Below are 21,711 nucleotides of genomic sequence, written 5' to 3' on the forward strand. Positions count from 1 at the left end.
CTGCAGATACCCTATACCTACAAATTTGTTGCCAACTAAGAATTTCTATACCTTCAACATCTTTACCTACTACCACCTACAAAAGAAAGAAAGAAAGAAAGAAAGAAAGAAAGAAAGAAAGAAAGAAAGAAAAAAAGAATTTGCAATAATTTGTTTTAAATAAGACCAAGTAGTTCTAGTCAATCTTCACAGTATGTTATTATAAACATCACTAATGCTCTGTGATTAATAATATAAGAATTACCCTCACTCAACAACAAAATACTCTGAGCATTGTCAGTGAGTCACTTTTAAGTTATCTGCTACCCAGTTCCTATTAAAAATCCTCCTGTTAAGAGTTATATAAACAAGCAAACAAAAAATCATCTCAAGGTTACACAGCAGCTCACCTCTCCTCACTTCAACCTTCAGCCTCTGTGAACTATAGCTAAGTCCTTCACAGACTTGCATTCCCTGAGCTGCAGTTTCCAATAAGGCAAATCCACCTGCATCTATTATTAAAATCATATCAAGGTGAAGGATATGGTCCACTGTCCTATGTGGCTGCTATGCCTATACAGTAGTCCTTCCTTATCCATGGGTTTTTGCTTTCCGTGGTTTCAGTTTCTAGCAGTCAGCCATGGTCCAGAAGCAGATGGTTCTTCTTCTGATATATCGTAAAGTCACAGCAGCCTCACACTATGTCACAATGGCTACAGCATTCACCTCACTTCATCTCATCCCATAGGCATTTTATCATTTCACATCATCACCGAAAAAAGGTTGAGTACAGCACAATAAGATATTTTGAGAGAGGAGACCACATTTAAATGACTTTTATTGAGTATATTGTTATAATTGCTCTGTTTTACTATTAGTTATTGCTGTTGAGCTCTTACTAGGCCCAATTATAAATTAAACTTTATCACGGCATGAATATGTATAGGAAAAAACATAGTATAACATGTAGGGTTTGGTACTTTCGGTGGTTTCAGTATGCACTGGGGATCTTGGGCTATATTCCCTGAGGCTTACAAGTAGGGGCTACGGTTTTCTCCCATAAGTGATTTGCTTCAAAATTCAAGGGGAAGAAAAGCTTTGTTTCTGTTTCAGCTGGGGAAGTGGACTGGTGCCTGTAATGTGAAGTCTGACTCCAGTTTTGCTTTTTTGATGACTGACAGCTTTTAAGACTCTCCCATTTCCCTCTTCCCCTTGTGTCCACATCTGAACAGGCTGATAACAAAGCCCCTTCTTTGGTGCTTGTGGGAGATGCAAACCACACAAATGCTCTAGAACCTTCCCCCAGGCTCAACCCCTAACAATAAAAACTCAGTCTGGGCTCCAGCCCTCTCTCTCTCTCTCTGTCTCTCTCTCCAGCCATTCCAGTCTGCTTGAGAGGAGGGTCCTGATCTCCACTGAGACCTCAATGGTGTAACAAATCTTTTCAGACTCTCATGGAATGTGGCATCATCAGTCTCAATGTCCCAAAACAATTTCAGGTAGAGAGGGAGTCCCTCCTGCTTTAGCAAGGGTGACTGTAACAGCTAGTTTTTTCTGAAGTGAGAACTAGATAATATACATCTCCCTTTTGATCTTGGTGGATAGAAATACCAAGTAATTATGGCAGGCCAGTGTAGTCTGTACATCTGTGGACTCCTCCAAGGCAGGCAGATGGACATCTCATGGCTATGGACATGAACAGCCAGACCCAGGTGGGGTTCCCATCTTTGTGCATTTCTTCACCCTATACAATGGAGTGTCTTCCAGTCTGATTCTCCACTGGGCTGTAAACTCTGCAGGGCAGCTCTCCACCTGTGGTGTTCATCACGGTATCCCCATCAGCAAGAGAGCACAGGGCAGGCACTGAACAAATACTTGATCAATGAATGAAAGAATGAAATTTAGGTATAATGAAATTTAGATAGGGAAGTGATTTGCAAGAAAGCAGGGAAAAGATTAATACATGTCAGAAGGGGAAAAATGTTTCTTCAGTAGCTTAGAAAATGGAAGTACCCAACAGAAATCCTAACCTACAGCCTTCTGATACAGTTAAGCTGCCAGTGTGGCATCTAATTGCTCAGGCCCTATACTACCACAGCCACCTACATTGAAATACTGGTGCAAATCACAATTTACTTCCCAAAAGTTAAACTTCATTAAATATTAGTTTAATTTAATGTTTTTCAGATTAATTTAAGATTAATTTATAGCCAGGCATTTGCACAGCCCAAGCAGTATCTCTCCTTTCTGTCATTTCTATCATCTCACAGACAGCAGAAAAAGGGAAAATGTATGGTTAAGAAGCTCTATGATAGAGTAAGGAGGGGGAGATTTAATTAAACTATTACATATCTTTTCCTCAAATGTGGGGAAAAAAGCATAAATTTGCCAGTGAGTACAGTAGCATGCATATAAACAAAAACTGCAGACATGAAAAGTGGTTGCAGATATTACAAAAATGACTTGGGCTGAAAATCCAACACTGTATTTAACCCTACATTTTCTTCCTAAGTCTAAAATTGTGCATTTATGCCAAAAGAATCTTTATCCCTTGTTGCTAAAATTTGTTTTCAAAGAAAATGAAAAAAAAAAAAGGTTGTTCACTGATATTCAATGTCTCTTTTTGTGTACAATGATCTTTTCAAGAATCATAGCATCTTGGTGCTGAAAAGGGCCCTGGGGAACATCTTGTCCTATGGAGTTCACACTATTTTAACACGATGCCCTTCACTCAAATGGCATCTTATATGGAAATCATTGCTTAAAGCAGGCCAAAGCACAACTGCTTTGGTGAAATTGAGAGTGAAGGAAATGAGCCTTCTCCAAACCCTCCTCATTCTCAGGAGCTGCCCCTGCAAGTACTTCACCATCAGTTCCAGAGCTCTGCAAACACAGTCTGAAATTCACTAACTTAATGCAACCTCTCCACTTTACAGATGAAAAAATAACTGAAACAGGCAGGGCCAAGACACAGTCAAACTGCACTTGTAAACTGCAGCAAATCCAGGTTAGGCCCCATCCTCCCCTCCTCCCACACTTTCTTCTGGCTTCTTTCATGGCACCCAGAGCTCCTTGGACTGGAGGATACAGCAGCCAAACTCACCATGCAGGTCTGGAAGATGGTCTAATTGGGAGAAATGGTCATAAAACAGGACCCTGTGAGCAGAAAGGCTGAGCCCCTAGGTAATGAGACTGCCTGCCTGTGACTCTTTTTTCATCACTAGTATCTGCAGATGGTTTTAAGAAAAGTCAAGTCTTACAAAACTCTAAAAATAAGTAAAAGTGTCCCTGTCTCCCACCCCACAGGTTCCACATCTCAGAGAGAATCACTTTCGTCTCCACTGAACAGATGCAGATTCTATTTCTAAAGTTATCAATATTAGATGAGGAATTTGATACTGACACTATATTCTACTTCTGCTTCCCTTACAGACTGACTCAGTTTTGCATTGTAAAGGTTTCTAACATTCATTTCTGTAGTTATAAGTACATTCTTGCTGCTTTGTTGATTCTCATGCATTTTCAGGGACACTGGAATTGTTGTTCTGATTTTTGGTTGGTTGATTTTCTTTTTTTTCCCTTCTTCTCTGGAAGCATTCAGGATGTTTTCTGTACCCTTTGTGTTCTCAAATTTCATAGGTTATATTCAATGGTAGAATATGTATATATGCATACATGTATTTTTATTTATCCTGCTCAGAACCCAATGTCACTTTTAATCAGCAAACTTATGTTTTTTTTCTGTTCAGTTGAAATGGCCTACTCTTAAGGTATCTATTTTTATTATCATTATTACCCCTCCCCTCCCATTATTTCTGTTTTGCTTTTGGAACTGCAATTAGTGGGAGGGATGCTGGGCCTCATGGGACTATCTTCTTGATTCATACCATTTTTCTTATATTTTTTGTAATGTTGTCCTTTTGGATCTACATCCTAGGAGGTCTCCTTGATTTTGTTCTCCAGATTATCAGCTCAGTATTTACCCTGACCTTTCTAATATTGAATCATTTACTGAAAATTGTTGTTTCCTCAACCATTATTTTTTTCTCTAAATATGTATGATAATAGATGTGTGAGCATTTTCTCAAACCTCTAAGAATCCTCAATTTAAACATTTTTTCTCTGTCTCAAATTACCTTTTTCCTGGTATGATACTGTGATTTATAATGTTAAAAAATAAAATTCAAATGCATAAATTTAAAGATCTAATTGGCTTTATTCAATAGTTCATGAATCGAGCACCATCCCATCTAGTAAATATGAAGGGGCTCCAAAGAGCTGTACAAAATGAGATATTTTCATGGGCCTAAGGGGACAGAAAAAGGATGTTATCAGCAAAGAGTGAATTGTTTCAGGCAAGGTCACCTTCCTCTGGGGGATGACAGGGTTCTATCAGGAGGATTTCCTCACTAATGCTGACTAGGAACTTCCAGACTGGTTGAGATTACATTTCTGGGAGAGGCTAAAACTGAAATTACCTTGGGTATTAAGTCTCTGGTTGGTGACATGAGCTTAACACAAGTGACTCTAGTTGGGGTTTATTGTCTCTTTTTTAAATAATAGTAAGAAATATACTTAGTTTCCAGCTCTGTTCCCAGCAGTTCCTGAAATCATTGGAATTTCCTAAGTGGTAAGAGTGGTAAAGGTGGGTTTTTTGTTACTCATAACAAGTTGCTTTCAACCACACCTGAGTTTATGTTAATTAGATGACTTTTGGGAAACCTTTATGGATGGAGGCCTGTTGCTAAGGGAACCAATCAAGATTAGAGGGTTGGAATTTGCAACCCCAAATCCCCTCTCCTCCCTTAGACACTTCTTAGGAGAAGAGGTAAATGTTGAATCTGTTACCCAGTGGCCAATGAGTTAATCAATCATGCCTATGTAATGAAGCCCGCATAAAAACCCAAAAGGACAGAATTCAAAAAGCTAATAGTGAAAAAGAACAAATCCACATTCTAGAAAGATGAGCACCCCAAACTCCACAGGGGCAGGAACTTTTGTGCTTCAGATCCTGATAGACCTTGGTGTATGTACATCATACCTCTGGTTCTCTTTCTTCCTTTATATTTTTTTTTTTACTGAACAAAAAGCAGAAAGTTACCCTTATCAGTAAGTTTTCTCCTTCTATCCACCCCTTTTGCCACATACTCTTCTCCATATAACATTCAACAGTAGAATTCACTGTGTTTGTGATGTCTAAGAAGTCAGTCTTACTTTGCATAATTGGAGGCACCAATATTACTGACTACGGTTCAGGTGGATTCTATGAATATTAAGTGTCTAAAACATAGAAAGCATCATACCAAGTGTTATAAGAAATACTAGGATTAGTAGACACTATTAAGAGACTAGAGAAATCAAGAAAAATGGCCCATGATAGCCTATTCAACTCATGTAGAAGGTGAATGGAGAAAGAGAAGTGGATATTGCAAGTGTCCAATGGTATCTGGTGCTTCCCTCACTCCAGGCATTTCTCAGCAACCTTGCAGTTAAGTAGGTCCAGGTGACTCATTCTGGTCAATGGAGAATTTAACAGCATGTGTCACTTCAAGAAGAAAAACACCCAAATGATTTTCCAGATTCTTTTTCTTGCTGTGACAACTAAGGTGACCATGTGTTCTAATGCTACAGCTATAAGATGGGGGGGGGGAGGTCTCTAAGCCTAGGGCCCCAAGTAATTGTGTAAAGCAGTCTTCTGACAACCCACATGGAACATGTATCATGAGCCAGAAATAAATGTTGATCCTACTAAGATATTGTAACTCTTGTTACTGAGGCATAATCTAGTCTGTCTGGTAGTCTATCTTGACCAACCAGAGAACCTAATTTAAAAAATGGAGAAGGAGCAGAAAGCAAAATGAGAAAATAGCAGGGAAGAGAATATCATATGATCATGAAAATTAAAGTAGCAGTGGGAATTTGTTGCTAATATAACGAGAAAAATTCACTAAAATTTTTACCTTCATTGATAATCATTCTATCAACACTTTGTTCTTCAATACAGCTTCACTGTGGTTAAAATAATTTCCTTGGATTGAAAAAGCACGTGCAAAAATACCTCACTGCAAAAGTATAAACCTGAAATGTGAAAAACAAATGCATATTACAATCAGACCAAAATATTTACATGATGTAAAACATTAAATAAATAAACCAGTAGAATAATCCTATTGAACTAAGCAAATGTAATCCAATAGAACAGCTGTTAATATTATCTTCCTCCATAAAGAGAAACCTTGATGACTCATTTAGAGCTTCATAAATTGTAGTCTTTTCCCTGCTTGGTATAAACAGGGTCTGTTTTTTGTTTTTTGTTTTCCATCTAGTATGTTATTTGGTATATATTGTTAGAATTCACATGCATAACAACATAAGATCTTATCTGTCCATTGTGCCTCCTAGACTTGGCAACTCCCTGTCCACTTCAGTACCACATACCTCAGCCAGGCAAATCCATTCAAATAGGGCTAGAAAAAAATACACACAATTTAGTGGTAATCTAATCCCTCTTATTTATTTCTTCATAAACCCAATTCCAGCATAGCATACTTTAAAAAATGTATATATTGATTATGCATTATAGAAGAATCATAAGTTATTCTTAAGAAATAAAACATCACCAAAATAATTTAAAGTTTTTGTGTGTTCCCCTGAAATTGCATCTTTCTCCTTTTATGTGCCAACCTCATTGTCGAGATGACAATTCAGAACACCTTTTGGCCTTGTCATCCAAGACTCTAAACCTTTCACTGGACCCCTCGAGTGAGCAGTCCTGGTTTGGACTCCCCAAGGAGCTTAAGTGAGAGAGCCCTCGTCCTAGTCCCACACTATAATACTTCTATCACCCAGGCAAGCACCCTGTACAGAGAAAGGAAAGAATGTGTCCACTGTCATTTCCTTTACAACATAGGGGATACTATAAAGGGTAGATATCAATAATATTTCTGAGCATCTTAGTCTGAAATTGGGCAAAAGAAAGGAGAAAAGAAAGACACTTGTAGTGGAAAGGGTCCACTACACCCTCCTCAACAAAAGCACTACTAATTCTCAATTTTCAAAAGACATATTATTTAGTTGGTTTTTAAAAATATTTTATTTATTTATTCATGAGACACAGAGAGAGAGAGAGAGAGAGAGAGGCAGAGACACAGGCAGAGGGAGAAGCAGGCACCATGCAGGGAGCCCGATGTGGGACTTGATGTGGGACTCGATGTGGGACTCGATCCCTGATCTCCAGGATCAGGCCCTGGGCTGAAGGCAGCGCTAAACCGCTTGAGCCACCCGGGCTGCCCAAGACATATTATTCAGTTTGAAGCGTGTAGATGGCCACTATGATTACAGTATTTTCAGGGATTTAGACTTGAGAAACCCAGCTTACACAAAACCATGAGCCACCTTCACTACTTCCTAGTTTAGAGAAGAAATGAATTTTCACCCATATACAGAGAAGCCAAAGACAATACTAATAAGTAGAAGGTGAGATGGTAAAGGTCTCAAGCTGAAGCTTCCACATCTAGATCTTTAAAACTTTAAGTTTAAGCCCTTGGCTTTAACCACGTATAGGCAGGGCAAGAACAGGACTCTGAGAAGGCTTTAACCATGTAATGCAAACAGAACTGTGCCATCCACAATCTCCCATGTTTTCTTGGAAACAGGTGTAATAATCTAGTTAAAATCAATGAAATCTACAGAATTTCTTATATTTTGATATCTGATACAACCATATTGAAGAAAAGTTGGAATCAGCTAGTAAATTTGAACTTGCACCTATAACCTGGTAATTTTATACATGGGTATATATCCTGGAATAGAGCCTAAATATATAACCATAACTTTTTCACAACTATGAGATCTGTTACAGAAATATTTACAGCAGTATTGTTTGTGAGAGGAAAAACTGAAACTACTGAAGTCCACAAACAGGAAAGTGGATAATTCTGGAATATTCGTACCTGGATTACAATATACATAAATGGTATACATATCAACCATAAGTATACACATCCACATAGATGAATCTCATAAAGTTACCCAAAAAGGGGCAGGTAACAAAATAATACATAGAGCGCAATTCCATGTTGCCAAATGCTGGCAAAAATCAAGCAATGCATTTGTTTAATCATACAGAGTAAAACTCTAAAAAAAAGAGAATGATTCACAGAAGATTCATGATAATGGCTACTTAGGGAATAAGGAAAGAGGATAAGATTCTGGAGGGACAAATGATAGGTCTCAAAGAAGCTAATAATTTTCTGTCTTTTAAGCTGAATAGTGGGCAAAGGGTTATTAGTCTTTGATGCATGTAAGTTTAATATACTCCTTTGTATATAAAATAATTTCATACAAAATTATTAAATTTAATGTACATAAGAATTCATGTTTAAAACATATTTTCACAGGCCTATTGCTCAGGGAATCTGTTTCAGTTGCTTTAGGGAGGAAGAGGATACCTCAGGTTCAGCTTTTTAAAATAAACATCTCAGGTACAACTGGAAGCGGTCCATACAGGTTTATGTACCACCCTGTGAGTTATCAAGTTATACATCAAAGTTTACAGACTTTCTTTTTCAAATGAAATCTTATTTAAAAAAAACACAGTTTGTAAAAAAGGATCAAAACAGAGTTTCTAGTTAGAGTTGGAGAGGACTTATTAATGGGCATTTCTTTCCTCCACAACTGCAGCCTCGGAAAAAAACTCTAGAAGTCCATGATTTCATGACCAATGACAAAGAAACCCCGTGTATCAATCCCATTCAATATATTTCAAAATAAAAAAAAATTATGCAAGCTTGGCTGTAAGACAAAGGCAAGGTGGAAAATAAACCCTGGGAATATTTTAGCTAGAATTTATAAAACGTGTATGCTAGTGTGGCTTGATTATGCACACATAATTTACACAATTTGCATATGTAAAAGTACAATGTCTGGCACATAGTAGGTATGCAGTACCATCAAGTGAATCAATACCTGATTCATTCCAGAACTTTGGATAAAAATAAGATTTAAGGCAAGAGACTTGTTATTCTGTGATTCTAACTTTTGGTTGCAATTTACAACATAGTACTAGCCACAACTTCTTCCATTGGGATGCTTCCAGGCAACAAAAGTAATGGATTTGTTAAGTTACCCTCAGCAAACCACAGCACCCGAACACCTGCTGAAAGAAAGAATTTTCTAGTTACAAATGTAGTTTGAACATGCTGTCTAGAGCAGATCTACTCTGCATGAAACATGTAGCCAAAGTGAGAAAGGAATAGAATGGAATATTCAAATAGGAAAAAATAGGTGGGTGGCTACATATTGGTGTAAATGGAACATCATGTAGAGAAATGTGTTCTTTCTTTTTGAATTTACATTTTACACACAAATTGTATAATTAATACTTGGCCATAAGCAACACTTCATGAAGTGGCTTTGGAACGATTTGCTAAATTATTGCCACATACAGAACCCCCCCCCCCCCCAAATATTGGTTAAGACTTAAACTATCTATAATGGCAAAAGAACACAGAAGTTAGTATTCTGAGTGAAAAACCCTTCTCGTCATAAGCCCATTGGTTTCTGTTGATTCTCTTGGCCTTCATTCAAGAGAAGCTGGCATGGGCTGTTGCCTAGCAACAGCATGCAGTGCACTTTTCTACCAGCCCGTGAAAATGCTGTCTCTGGACCTCATGCCATTTAGCACCATGGTTTTGTAAATGATGACAATCTCTTAGGAACTTTTCTTTCCTCTATTTAAATGAGTGCCTGAGGAAGACTATTTTAGTACTCATTCCTTCAACTTAAATATTGCACTTGGCTTAACAAAGACCAAAAAATAAGCAGGTATATCCATTGGTAACTCTCCATTTCTCTGACCACAGGTAGAGAAACTAGTAGGAACACACATCTTATTGAGAACTGCAGAATATTTTCTTTGAATGAACTGTGAGTATTTAATGCCATCCATACTAACATTTAATCAGTGCCTCTTATGTATTTAGGATATGATATCTCAGCAACACAGGCACTGTTCCTAAACTCATGGAACCTACTTGCCTATTCTTGAATCTCCCTAGAGGTTAAATGTTCACCCGTAAGAACACATTCCAAATCCTTGTGTATCCCAGCTAAAAGAGAAGTCCTACTTTTTTAAAACCAAGATATATTTTCAAGACCAGTTCATATGACTAAAATCCTGGTTTGTCAGGGCCAGGTGAATCCAAGTTAGGAGCTCCAGAAAATCAAATAAGCAGGACAGGAATCCTATCTGTGTGAGGGTACCATGCTCCACAGAAATGGTAACAACATTTTTGAGACTCTTGGTCATACCACATGACTGAGATTCTTGAATCAAAAACAAAGGATGAAGGTTTTCAAAGGAAGTATCTCTGAAAGGCCAGAAAGTAACTTCCCAACAGTAAAGAGAGGATTAGAGGATCTGTGTTCATCCTGTATCCTAGCATACAGATTCAAGGACACCTAGAGAATATGACAGGGACTTCATTCAAAACATTATCAAAGCCATTCAGTGAGAATATGTTCTAAAATCCTCAACAGAGAGAACCAAGAGAGCATGACAACTCTGAGAACCCAAATGAAATCTGGCCACATAGATTTCTTTAGAGAGTCATGTCACTTAGGAAGAAAATTCTTCCAATTTGAGGAAGAATAGAACAAAGCTACTAACAAATGTTTGGGAGTAGAAAACAATGAGAATATTCAAGAACCACAATTATTCAACAAAGCATGAGTAACTGAGACTTGTAGGAAAGGGACAGGGGCCACCAGGATGGGTAGAAAAGTATCGAGGCAAATACCTAGTGATTGTTATGAAAGTTTGTATGGCATGATTTTCATTGGAAATATACAAACAGATCTTGAGAAAGCAGTATGGTCCTCAAGTTGATTTAAATATGAACCAACCACTATTCAAATTTGTCACAATGAACCTAAATCCAAAGAGTCCACATGCTCATGAAAGACTGGAAGACATCATTAGGTTGTCTAGGTTTAGAGTTTAGAGTTCTTTGACTGTTTTAGACTAGAGATAGATGAGATAATTTTTTAAATTTCAGGAAAGGAAGAAAAGAAGAAGAGAGAGAGAGACAGAATTTCACCAGAAGATTGTGTTATGAAGAAAATTTTTGAACTGTTCTAGCCTGATTGTTACCTTATTTAAAACCAGCTAAGTGCTCTCTCTCTCCCAATTTTTTTAACTAAAAAATAAAAGAGGCAATGCAAAGTTCTCTCAAACTTTTTTTCCCTACAGACACAAGACTTAATAATGGAAAAGTAATTCTATAATTATACTTACATGATGAGCAATTTCTTTTTTTTAATTTTTTTTTTATTACTTATGATAGTCACACACAGAGAGAGAGAGAGAGAGGCAGAGACACAGGCAGAGGGAGAAGCAGGCTCCATGCACCGGGAGCCCGACGTGGGATTCGATCCCGGGTCTCCAGGATCACGCCCTGGGCCAAAGGCAGGCGCCAAACCTCTGCGCCACCCAGGGATCCCGAGCAATTTCTTAAAAACAGAAAAATAGAGATTCAGAGAGACCCCATGTCAATTAAAATTCCATGTTCTTGGTTGATACAAATTACTTTAGTGACATCTCTACGTGTACATAAATATACTACTTTTAATGGCCTTTTTATGGCTCTATGTGCTCTTTCTTTAGAGAGAAAGAGTGAGCATCAATGGTGGGGAGGGTCAGAGAGAGGGAGTGAGAGAATCTTAAGCAGGCTCCATGATCACTGTGTAGCATGAAGTGGGGCTTAATCTCATGACTGAGAGATCATGATGTGAGCTGAAATAAAGTCAGATGCTTAACCCACTGAACTACCTAGTCACCCCTATGTGTAAAGTCAGATGCTTAACCCACTGAACTACCTAGTCACCCCTATGTGCTCATTTTTTTAATAGTATAGACTACCTATATAAACTCACACATACATGGCTTAAATTATTGGCTACTGCCACAAATATTTCAGGATCTGTCCCCAACGCACCTCACAACTCTTGTCTTTTTCAAATTTCAAGATGTGCCAGGGATTTCCTCCTTTTTAGGCCTCATCTGCAAATTTATCTCCTTTCTCCACATACTGATAGAATAGTCATCTGCATGCTGGAGTGCCCAAAGTCACAGAGCCTCTGCAGTGTAAGTCAGCCAAATAGCACTTATGACTGAGAGTAAGAAGTCTTCCTAGGGGAGGAGACATTTGAGTGGGATTCCTAAAGCCCCATTAGCTCTAACACTTCTTGCCAGCTGTGCTAAGTGATAGAGCTAAGTCCACAGGTGCTCTTGTACACTCAGGAATTACATGGATTCTCTAACATAATTATAGTGGCTATTGTATTGTTTTTAAAAAGAAACATTTCCCCAGGGACGTCTGGGTGGGTCAGGGGTTGAGTGTCTGCCCTTGGCTCAAGTTGTGATCCCAGGGTCCTGGGACTGAATCCCACATCAGGCTCCCTAGAAGGAGCCTGTTTCTCCTTCTGTCTATATCTCTGCCTCTCTCTGTGTGTCTCTCATGAATAAATAAATAAAATCTTTAAAAAAAAATTTCCTCATTGATGTAACTTTACTGATGAGGCATTTTCATCCCCATAGCCCATCCCCAATGAGGCTGGGAAGAGATGAGGCTGTAACTCAGGACTCATCTCCAGAGGAAAGAATAAGTGGAAAGAAATCCCACTCCTTCCAGCCCAGGAGGGTGGGGGGAAGAGGGAGAGGTGGGAAGAGAAGTCTGGAGGAGGGCTCAGGGATTCAAGAGTATCCAGATTCACTCCCCATGCTGCCTCTGTTAGGAAAGGAGAAAACCAAACACAGGAGGGTATTCCCTGTTTTCCACCTAGGACTCTGAGAGGAGATTGCCCCATAGGGTAAGCACAAAATCAGGAAGTGTCTGGTTTAGCTCCCATAGTTGCCTTCGGCTCCTGTGTGCCATTTAGAGGAAGCTGGAAGTTAGTAGTACTGCCTGATGAGCTTCTAAGGCTGGAGAAGGATGATCAGGCCAGAGACAGAAGGTAAGTTTCAGGCAAACCTCAGGAGCAGAGAAAGAGGGGCAGTGGATCTGGGTCAGCAGGGAGGAGCCCCAGGCCTGTCTATCAGGAAACAGACCCCGAGTTCAGCAGCTGGTGCCAGAGAGTTCCATTGTTCCAGAGACCTGCCCAGAGGCACACACATGAAAAGTACATACATACATTCACAGACACATACACACTCCTCATCTGATCCTAACTTTCCCAGAGGCGGAGGCCTGTTCCACACCCCCACTACCACCAGAGGTTCATGGCACCTGATGTTCCTCAACCACTTACAGTTTACCAAAGGTGACATTTGGGCTGTGCCCATGTCTTTGCATTGCAGTTGTGTCTTGAGGATCCTTTATCCTCTTGTTCAAAGGATAAATTTATTCTACAAAACCTAACCTTAACCTCTGAGAAGACTCACCAGTCCCTCAGGCCAAGATTATCACTCACCACTTGGCTTTGCTGTATCTTGTCTACTCTATGGTAGGACTTATCAGGGATTTGTATGTGGTTTTACCTTCCCTGCCAGACTGAGAAGTCCACCTCCTTCATCTCCATATCTGCAGCTCTAGTGACAGCACCTGGCTATGAGTAGGCACTCATAACCTTATTTGTTAAGTGAATATATAGAAATTAACATAATAGAGGCTTTCTGTTAGGAAGCCAAAAAAATGCTTTTTTAAAGATCTACCTTATGCCAGACACTGTATCATGCATTTTTAAAAGATTTTATTTATTTATTCATGAGAGACACAGAGAGAGAGAGGCAGAGACACAGGCAGAGGGAGAAGTAGGCTCTTCCAGGGAGCCTGATGTGGGACTCAATCCCGGGACTCTGGGACCATGCCCTGAGTGAAAAGCAGACGCTCAACTGCTGAGCCACCCAGGGGCACCAGTACCATACACTTTTTTATACATAATTTCATTTAATCCACACACCAACCTGCAGAGTAGGTGTTATCATTGTCATTGTACAAATGAGTACTCTGAGGCTCTGGAAGGATGAAGGGACTCATCCAGGATCATCTAACTAGGAAGTAAAGGGCCAGGGTTAAAATCTATGCCTTCTGACTCCAATAGAAGGACTCCACAACACCAGTTTCTAAATAGCTTTCACCACTGCACTCTACTAGAGTAGAAAGGTTGATATATCTTAAAAAAAAAAAAAAAAAACCAAAAACATGAAAACTATGGCTTATATTTTAACATCTCTTCATATGATTATAATTTAATAGCATCAATTCACATTAGTCACTTAAATTCTCTGTCCTAGTGGGTAGCCAGTAGGGTAAGGAGGAGACTGGAAGGCATCATGCCAATATCCCCCACCTTGTCACAGGCAGCCAATACCTCACAATAGTTATTGGATCTCCATGAGACTATGATCAAACAATGAATAAATGTTGTTGGAATCAACTGTGAGGCCGCAGCTGCAGGAATAAGGACTAGAGGGTGACTTCAACAAAACCAAGTGAAGTGTTTTAATGATGGATACATTTTTCAATGAGATGAGTTTCTTCCAGACCCTACTGGGTGTTTCTTTGAGCTATCATGGTGAGTCATGGGTTTGACAAAGCTTTCCCCCACAACTTTGAGACATTAGGAGGTTGTCAGAAAACTCACAATTGTGGTGGAGATTTTTTGAAGTTGTACAGAATTACCAATTAATGAGTTCTCATATTATTCTTTTATAGCTGGGTGCATCTGGAAGAGACTCAACCACAAAGGGGCCCAGGTTCATATATCATTAATTCTAACTTCCAGAGACATATCTGGTCTCACTGTTACCTACTCTATTTGCTTTTGTATTCTGGAGACCTGATAGCTCCAATTAATAGACTGATTAGTAAAATCTTTAATTCTTTTCAAGTAGTTCTTTTTTTAAATTACTGCAGATGCACCAGATCCTCTAAGCAAGGCTATAAAGCATTTGGGTTGCCTGTCTGTAATAAGCTCTGCAAGGCAAATGCCCATGTGCCAGCCCATAAGCGGACATGGAATTATAGAACAGATTACAAATTATGAAAAGTATTTCATTGGTAATAAACACATGCTCAGAAAAGAAAGACAATTGGTCATTACATAATACTCAAAGGGTCAGCTTGGTACCTGGCAGATAATAGATGTTCTTCAATATTTCTCAAATAAATAATGTTGTTAAAAATCCTCACATCAGCCGAAGTATTCTTCAGCTTGCTGTCAAGTTCCCATCAGATACAGATTATAGAGAATAGATTTACTTTTATTCAGAATAATTGTTAAATTTGCCTAAAATTGCAAAGTATAATATCCATATTCCCACCATTCATAATTAATCAATATTAATCTGTGTCATATGTAAGATTTTTAATAAAAGAATAATAACTAACATTCAGTTTTAACCATGTATAGGCAGGATTCCACGTTTTACATACATTAATTTGATTACATCTTTAAAAAAAACTATGAGATAGGGTTGTTACTATCTCAATTTTATAGAGAAGAAACTAAGGCATAAAATTTTAAGATTGTGCCAAGTCATACAGATTTAAGAGACTGTATTAGTTTGCTACAGCTATCATAACAAAGTGCCTCAAGCCACAGAAATTTATTTTCTCATAGCTCTGGAAACCAGAAATCTGAGATCAATGTGTCTACATTTCTTCTGAGGCATCTCTCCTTGGCTTATAGATGCCTGCCTTCTCTCTGTATCTTCACATGATCTTCCCCCGGTGCATATCTGTGTCCTAATTTTCTCTCCTTATAGGAACACCAGTCATATTGGATTAGACCTACCTTAATAACCTTATTGTAACCTAATTACCTTTTTTAAGATACTGTCTCCAAATACAGTAATATTCTCAATACTGGGAGCTAAGGCTTCAACATATCAGTTTCAGGAGGACACACCTGAGCCCATACCAGAGGCAGAACTGGCATTCATTCCCAAGAAGCCATGACCCAAAGCCATGTATGTACTTGCTGTCCACAACACAGCTGTCTCTGATAACAATGAAGTCCTCACTGCACAATTTCTCAAACCCCATCTCCCCATCCCATCCATTCTTCACAGAGACAACACTATCACAAAGTTTATGCTACTTTTAGAAGTTAACCTACATAATAACATGCATCCTTAATCTTATGTTTTTCTACCAAGTATTAAATTAAAAATACCACCTTTCTCCCAACAAGACAAGAATCTTAAAGTGTTTTAACTTCTCTCCAAATAGCATCACACACTCACACCTTTCATGTTATTGGTGCCTAGTATCCTAACCATCATTTTAACCACCTCCTCTCCCAAATGACTTAATAGTGCCAACATGTATTTAGGCTTACAAAATTACAATCGATTGATTTCCTTGATCATGATTTCTTCTTGCATTTGGGTTCATTTTCCAAGTTGCTGAAGTGTCTACATGAACATTTCTCTCAATGAGGGTCTGAAGGTAGGAATGCGCTCCAACTGTGTATATCTGGAAATGTCTTTATCACTTACTTGATAGAATTTTAGGTTCAAGTTATTTTCTACCAGTGCTTTAAGATAGGATTCCATTATTTGTTCTAACATCTATTGTTCCTGGTGATTAACTCCTGTAATTCTAATTGTCATTTGTTTCCAAGTTTGAAAGTAAACCTCATTTTTCTCTCTGGTATCTTTAAGTCTTTTCCCTCTTTTTCCTGAAAGCTCTGCATTTTTATTATGATGTGTCTAGATGTGAATTTGTTTCTATTCACCTGGCTTGAGATGACTATCTTTTTTCCATTCTAGGAAACTCTCAGTCATTTTATCTTTAGTATTCTCTCTTCTATTCTTTTCATTTTATCCTTCTAGATCTCTAATAGAACAAGCTGTTCATTGTACTTCAATATCTTCCATGTCTCTTTACCTTCATTTTCTCTAAGCCCTTGTTTCTGTAGTAAGTTCCGGGAGATTGCCTCAACTCTGTTATCTACTTTACTTCACTAGTTCTCTCTCTTCCTATATCTAGACTATTGTTTATCCTGTAAAGCAAATATTTCCTTCAAAGGCAATATTCTTTCAAAAATCCTCACTTCCCAGAATCCTGTGATAGGCTAACATTTATTTCAAAGAACTTTGTTCATAAAGCCCATAACACTGTAGTGAAATGTTTTCCCCAGATGCAACAACAGTAAAAAAGTCCAAAACCTTATTCAAGTGATCATTTTTAAAGTAGTTCATAGATTAACTATTGTATGCATTGCATTCATCAAGAATCTGTACTAAGAATGGCAGTATAGTCAAGCAATGCGTTTCCAGAAATGGTAATGAAGTGCAGCCAAAATAGAGATAATTATTTTAATTAATGGTAATGATTTTAACGGTTGAACATTTTAACTAATTAATTATGATTGATTGCTTGTTACTAATCAGGAATATGATTTGAAGTTGTAATTGAAAAACCAGGAGCAATAGGTTCTGCAGAGAGCATATTACAAGCCTACTGAGATCAGTGGTATAACTTTTGCCTTGAAAACTGCATCCTGGAGCATTCCACTCCTTTTCCTTCATATGTTCCTTAAAATAAACTGCCAGAACACGGATTTTAGTTCCATGTTTAGGATCCTTAATCAGCAATGCGAAACAAAATTTAAATACATTTGATGTGAAATGTATTATGGTATTATGGCTACAGCTTTTAATACCATATTATTTATCTAAATTTTATTATTAGTCTTCAAGTATAAGTTGTCTCTCTTTAGATAAACACTTTGGATATAAGAAGCTCTCAATTATTCTACTCAGACAACGTGAAACTTTTATGAACTTTTGTTCATAAAATAAGCATTTAATGAGCATTGACTGAGAATAAGTTTTCCATATAAATTATATGTAGTACTTTGGAGATTGGATTGGTAGACCTTTTAAAATCTGACAAACTGAAAATATCACATAGAAAACTGTCAAAACCAATGAGATAAGCTTCTTTTCACTCTTTCATCTATTGTTTTAATGGTTCTATTTAACTTGGAAGGTTACTATGTCAAAATAACCTGGGACTTATCTTGTAGTAATTCATTCTGCATTCATATGTGTTACCTTACTATATGGTAAGGTGACTATTTTCGTCTAATCTTTTACCATAAGGAAAAAGCCATGTTGCCCTACTTCTATTTGTAAGATAAGGAGAGATGAGGGGAGAGACAGAAAGAATAGTTGAATGATAATAAGGCATGGCAGATTTGGCAAAAGGCAGAAGGTCAGTGTAGCTGTGGTACAAGTTGTGAAGATAGGAAAGTGGTAAGAAATAAGACTGGAGGGGTGGATGGAAGCCAAGTTGCAAAGACTCTTGTTTATCATGCTACAGAGTGCTATGAACAAGGAGGAAAGGCTGGAGATCTCTAGGGAGAGAATGACATAATCAGATCTATTTCTAGAATAGGACTGCTTAGATATGGTTAACAATTAACTGGACATAAATATTTATTTAACAATGAAATGTATGGTGAGGGGCACCTGGGTGGCTCAGTGGTTGAGCGTCTGCCTTTGGCTCAGGTGGCGATCCCAGGATCCTGGGATCCAGTCCGTATCAGGCTTGCTGCAGGGAGCCTGCTTCTCCCTCTGCCTATGTCTCTGCCTCTCTCTGTGTGTCTCTCATGAATAAATAAATGAAATCTTTTTAAAATAAATTTAAAAATGTGTGGTGAGTATGGAGGAGGTTCAAGTTTGAGGTAAAAAATTTAGCTCAGTTTGGGACATGTTAAAATCAAGGTGCTGCAGATACTCTGGTTACCTCATGTTTTATCCACTTCTTTCCACCTATCCCAGTCAACTGCACCCCTGAAACATACGGTCCACAGCCATGGTCTCCAGATCATGTATCTACTTTTCAGACTGGACTTGCACAGCCAGGTTCTGCCGCCAGAGGAAGCAAGTGTAGGAGCAGAGCCTGTGCCACTGATTGGCATAGGAGCAAATGCAAAAAAATGTTGCCAGCATTGGACTATTTTTTTCTACATCTCATAGTCTAATCACTGATTTTTCAATCACTTAATGTATACTGCCTCCTCTGACATTATTTTAATCACAGTCTTTAAAAGCATTGGCTCTGAGTCACTTTTGCAGAATGTGTTCAGAAAGAGTGTCTGATCTCTCTTCTTTTCCCTTAGTAAATTTCAGTACCTAATTAGCTACAATTGAATCTTTCGCCCATTGCCCAATCCATCCTAATAAGAATCTAGTTACAGATTTCTGGACTCCTCTCCATTTCCTCTACTCTGTAGTGGCCCAGTTATGATAAATACCAGCACACCCAGGCCCAGAAGACTAGACTCAAAGTCCTTGTCATTCTTCCCATTCATAGTCAAGATTGGACCCAGAGCCTCTGTGATCATGGATTCTTCAGCTAAGGGTCAAGTGACTTAAATGTGAAGAGATGAGATCTGCAGAATGTGAGAGACAAGCAATTCCCCCAACATGTTTTGATATTAGTAGCATTTGCAAACATTTATCCTTTTCATAACCTTGTACTAAACTCTGGGGGCATAAGAAATATCTTTATTCCTCTCAAGTATTATCAAGGTTAAAGTGCACTGTTTATATTTCAGCCAAGAAATTTTTTTTCAAAATCAAGGGGGAAATGGACACAGAGTTGAAGGAATAATGATATTCAGATCATCAGCTTTTTTTTTTTTTTTATCTTGCTGTAGATCGTCCACTCAGATCGTTTACCCTTGGACATTTTTAGTCTCAGGTCAGACTTCCTTCTGCCATTTGGCATTCTCCCAGGCACCATCCTTTTCCATCAGTCAGTGTAAACATTAGCCAAGCATAATTAGGAAGGTAAATCTGCTGTAGAAATGATCATGATTTCATTTAGATTTAGCCAATGTTATACAATGGATAGTCAATTAATTTTCTTTTCCTGGAAATTTAAAAACAAATAACAGACTCATCATCTAGACACATCTAAACTATCTAAGTCATCCACTGCAGCTTGTTTTTCTGATGATAATCCTTTCAGTTATGTTTTCATTTCAATACTAAGAAATGAGTCTTTGGGTAGGAAGATGGAAGGAGCACAGAGAATGAAGGGAAAAGTAGAAAAGGACAGCAATAGAGACCACCATGTATCATAAGACTATTATATAATTTAGGTATTTCAGCTGCAAACAAAATTCACTACTTACACTGGTTTGCAGAACTGACAGTCTGTTTTGCCAGAATGATCAACATTAGCAAGCAGCATCCTACTGTTCAGCTGTAGATTTAGTCTGGAGTCATAGAAGAGGATAATATGCTTACGAATAGCACCTCTCAGAGTGTGAAGTGCACCTCCTGGGCTGGCAATCTAACCCGGGTTCTGGCAGGGTCCCAAGCAAGGTGAAGGAAAAGGGGGGAGAAATGAATGAATAATATTTCCTCTTTTACTTAAGATTTGCCAAAACTAGAACCTGGCATTGAATACTCATAGCTGAAATATTCCATAGATAGTTCCATTCATGTGCTGGATCAAAATTGATATGGCTTAGTAAAGTAGAAAAATGAGCACTGGATGTTCTACCCATATGGTAAAAGTAGGAGCCTGACAACATCTCCCTTTTCTTCTCCATCACCAACTTTTGCATGTTTCTAATGATCTGCCTTCAGAAGGGATCTGAATCTGAAATCCTAATCATCGAGTTTTTAAAAGTTCTTATGACAATGTCTTCAAGATCATGATGTAGGCTGGATGTCCCCAGACAGAGCTAATAGTAATATTCTCTTATGTATGTATATAGCTAGCCACACTCACTAACCACAATGAGTTAAGCATCTCACAGTAAATAATCCTGCTGAAATAAAAGCCTTAGTTTTCTCAGCCCCAAATGAATTATAAAGATAATCCATTTACCAATTATAAATATGCCCAGCGGAAGCTATTATGGTACTGCAAATGTGTATCTTATATCCAAAAATGATGTTATTGTTATATTCTGTGATAGAGTTTTCTCTTTGGATTGTCTCTCCAGCAGTGGTAATGAGTTCACACACAGTCACTGACATGCTTTCTTTCCTTGTTGCTGATGACCAAAATCCTCATTTGTTAGATAGTTGGCCAGAATCAGGGCCATCACAGCAAAATAGTTTAAAGCTTGTAGATTATTGTTACTATCAATGTTACTTTTTTTACTACCAACAAAATCTGCATAGCTTAGAGAGTAAGGTTTTTTTTAATGTGATATCCTACTCTATAAAGCAAGTAAAACACAGTGTGTACATTATATCATAGGTATATTAAGTTGGTTAAGGTAAAGTATTAGTTTCAGTAAATAAAATATTATTAAAAGAAGAATGATTGTAAAGAAGAATTCCTTATATGTGAATGATGATTAAATTGAGTTATAAAGAAAATCAATGGACTCTTCCTCAAAAGACTTATGATATGAGCCCTAATTTTATTTCTTTAGACCAAAAACCTGTATAAAACTTAGAAATTAGAGAACAAAGTGAGGTACAAAGCAATGTTTAATTAAGTCACAAAAACTAAAGAAAATAAAGTTAGAGTTAACTACTCAACATTCATTTTGAAAAACAATTAGCCATGCAAATATATTACTATCTCTTTTGACCTCCAGCTTCAAATAATTTTAGCTTAGGTTTTTAAGAACTCAGTGAAAAGAGTGTCTCTAAATTTAAAATATCATGTCACTGTCAGATAGTAACTTACCATTCCCAGTATTAATCAAGAGTAAATACTAATTAAAAATCAATTTAGTACCTTATTC

At 37.9% G+C, this 21,711-nt stretch overlaps 3 long non-coding RNA genes across 3 annotated transcripts in view; 2 read left to right on the forward strand and 1 right to left on the reverse strand.

The window, feature by feature from the left end:
- Window positions 1–819: 819 nt before the first annotated feature.
- Window positions 820–9,276, reverse strand: LOC112678535 (uncharacterized). The gene is made up of 4 exons (XR_003147650.3): window positions 8,947–9,276; window positions 6,418–6,446; window positions 5,940–6,057; window positions 820–1,853 (listed from the first exon to the last, which is right to left on the reverse strand). It is a non-coding gene; the product is annotated as an uncharacterized LOC112678535 (long non-coding RNA).
- A 243-nt stretch (window positions 9,277–9,519) lies between these two features.
- Window positions 9,520–11,203, forward strand: LOC112678534 (uncharacterized). Its single transcript, XR_003147648.3, has 2 exons — window positions 9,520–9,906; window positions 11,037–11,203. It is a non-coding gene; the product is annotated as an uncharacterized LOC112678534 (long non-coding RNA).
- A 3,190-nt stretch (window positions 11,204–14,393) lies between these two features.
- Window positions 14,394–21,711, forward strand: part of LOC112678532 (uncharacterized) — a 31,547-nt gene continuing 24,229 nt past the window's right edge. The window contains exon 1 of the long non-coding RNA XR_003147645.2: window positions 14,394–14,553. This is a non-coding gene — a long non-coding RNA (uncharacterized LOC112678532). The remainder of the gene's footprint in view (window positions 14,554–21,711) is intronic.

Source organism: Canis lupus, chromosome 29, assembly GCF_003254725.2.
Source record: "Canis lupus dingo isolate Sandy chromosome 29, ASM325472v2, whole genome shotgun sequence".
Lineage (NCBI taxonomy): Eukaryota > Metazoa > Chordata > Mammalia > Carnivora > Canidae > Canis > Canis lupus.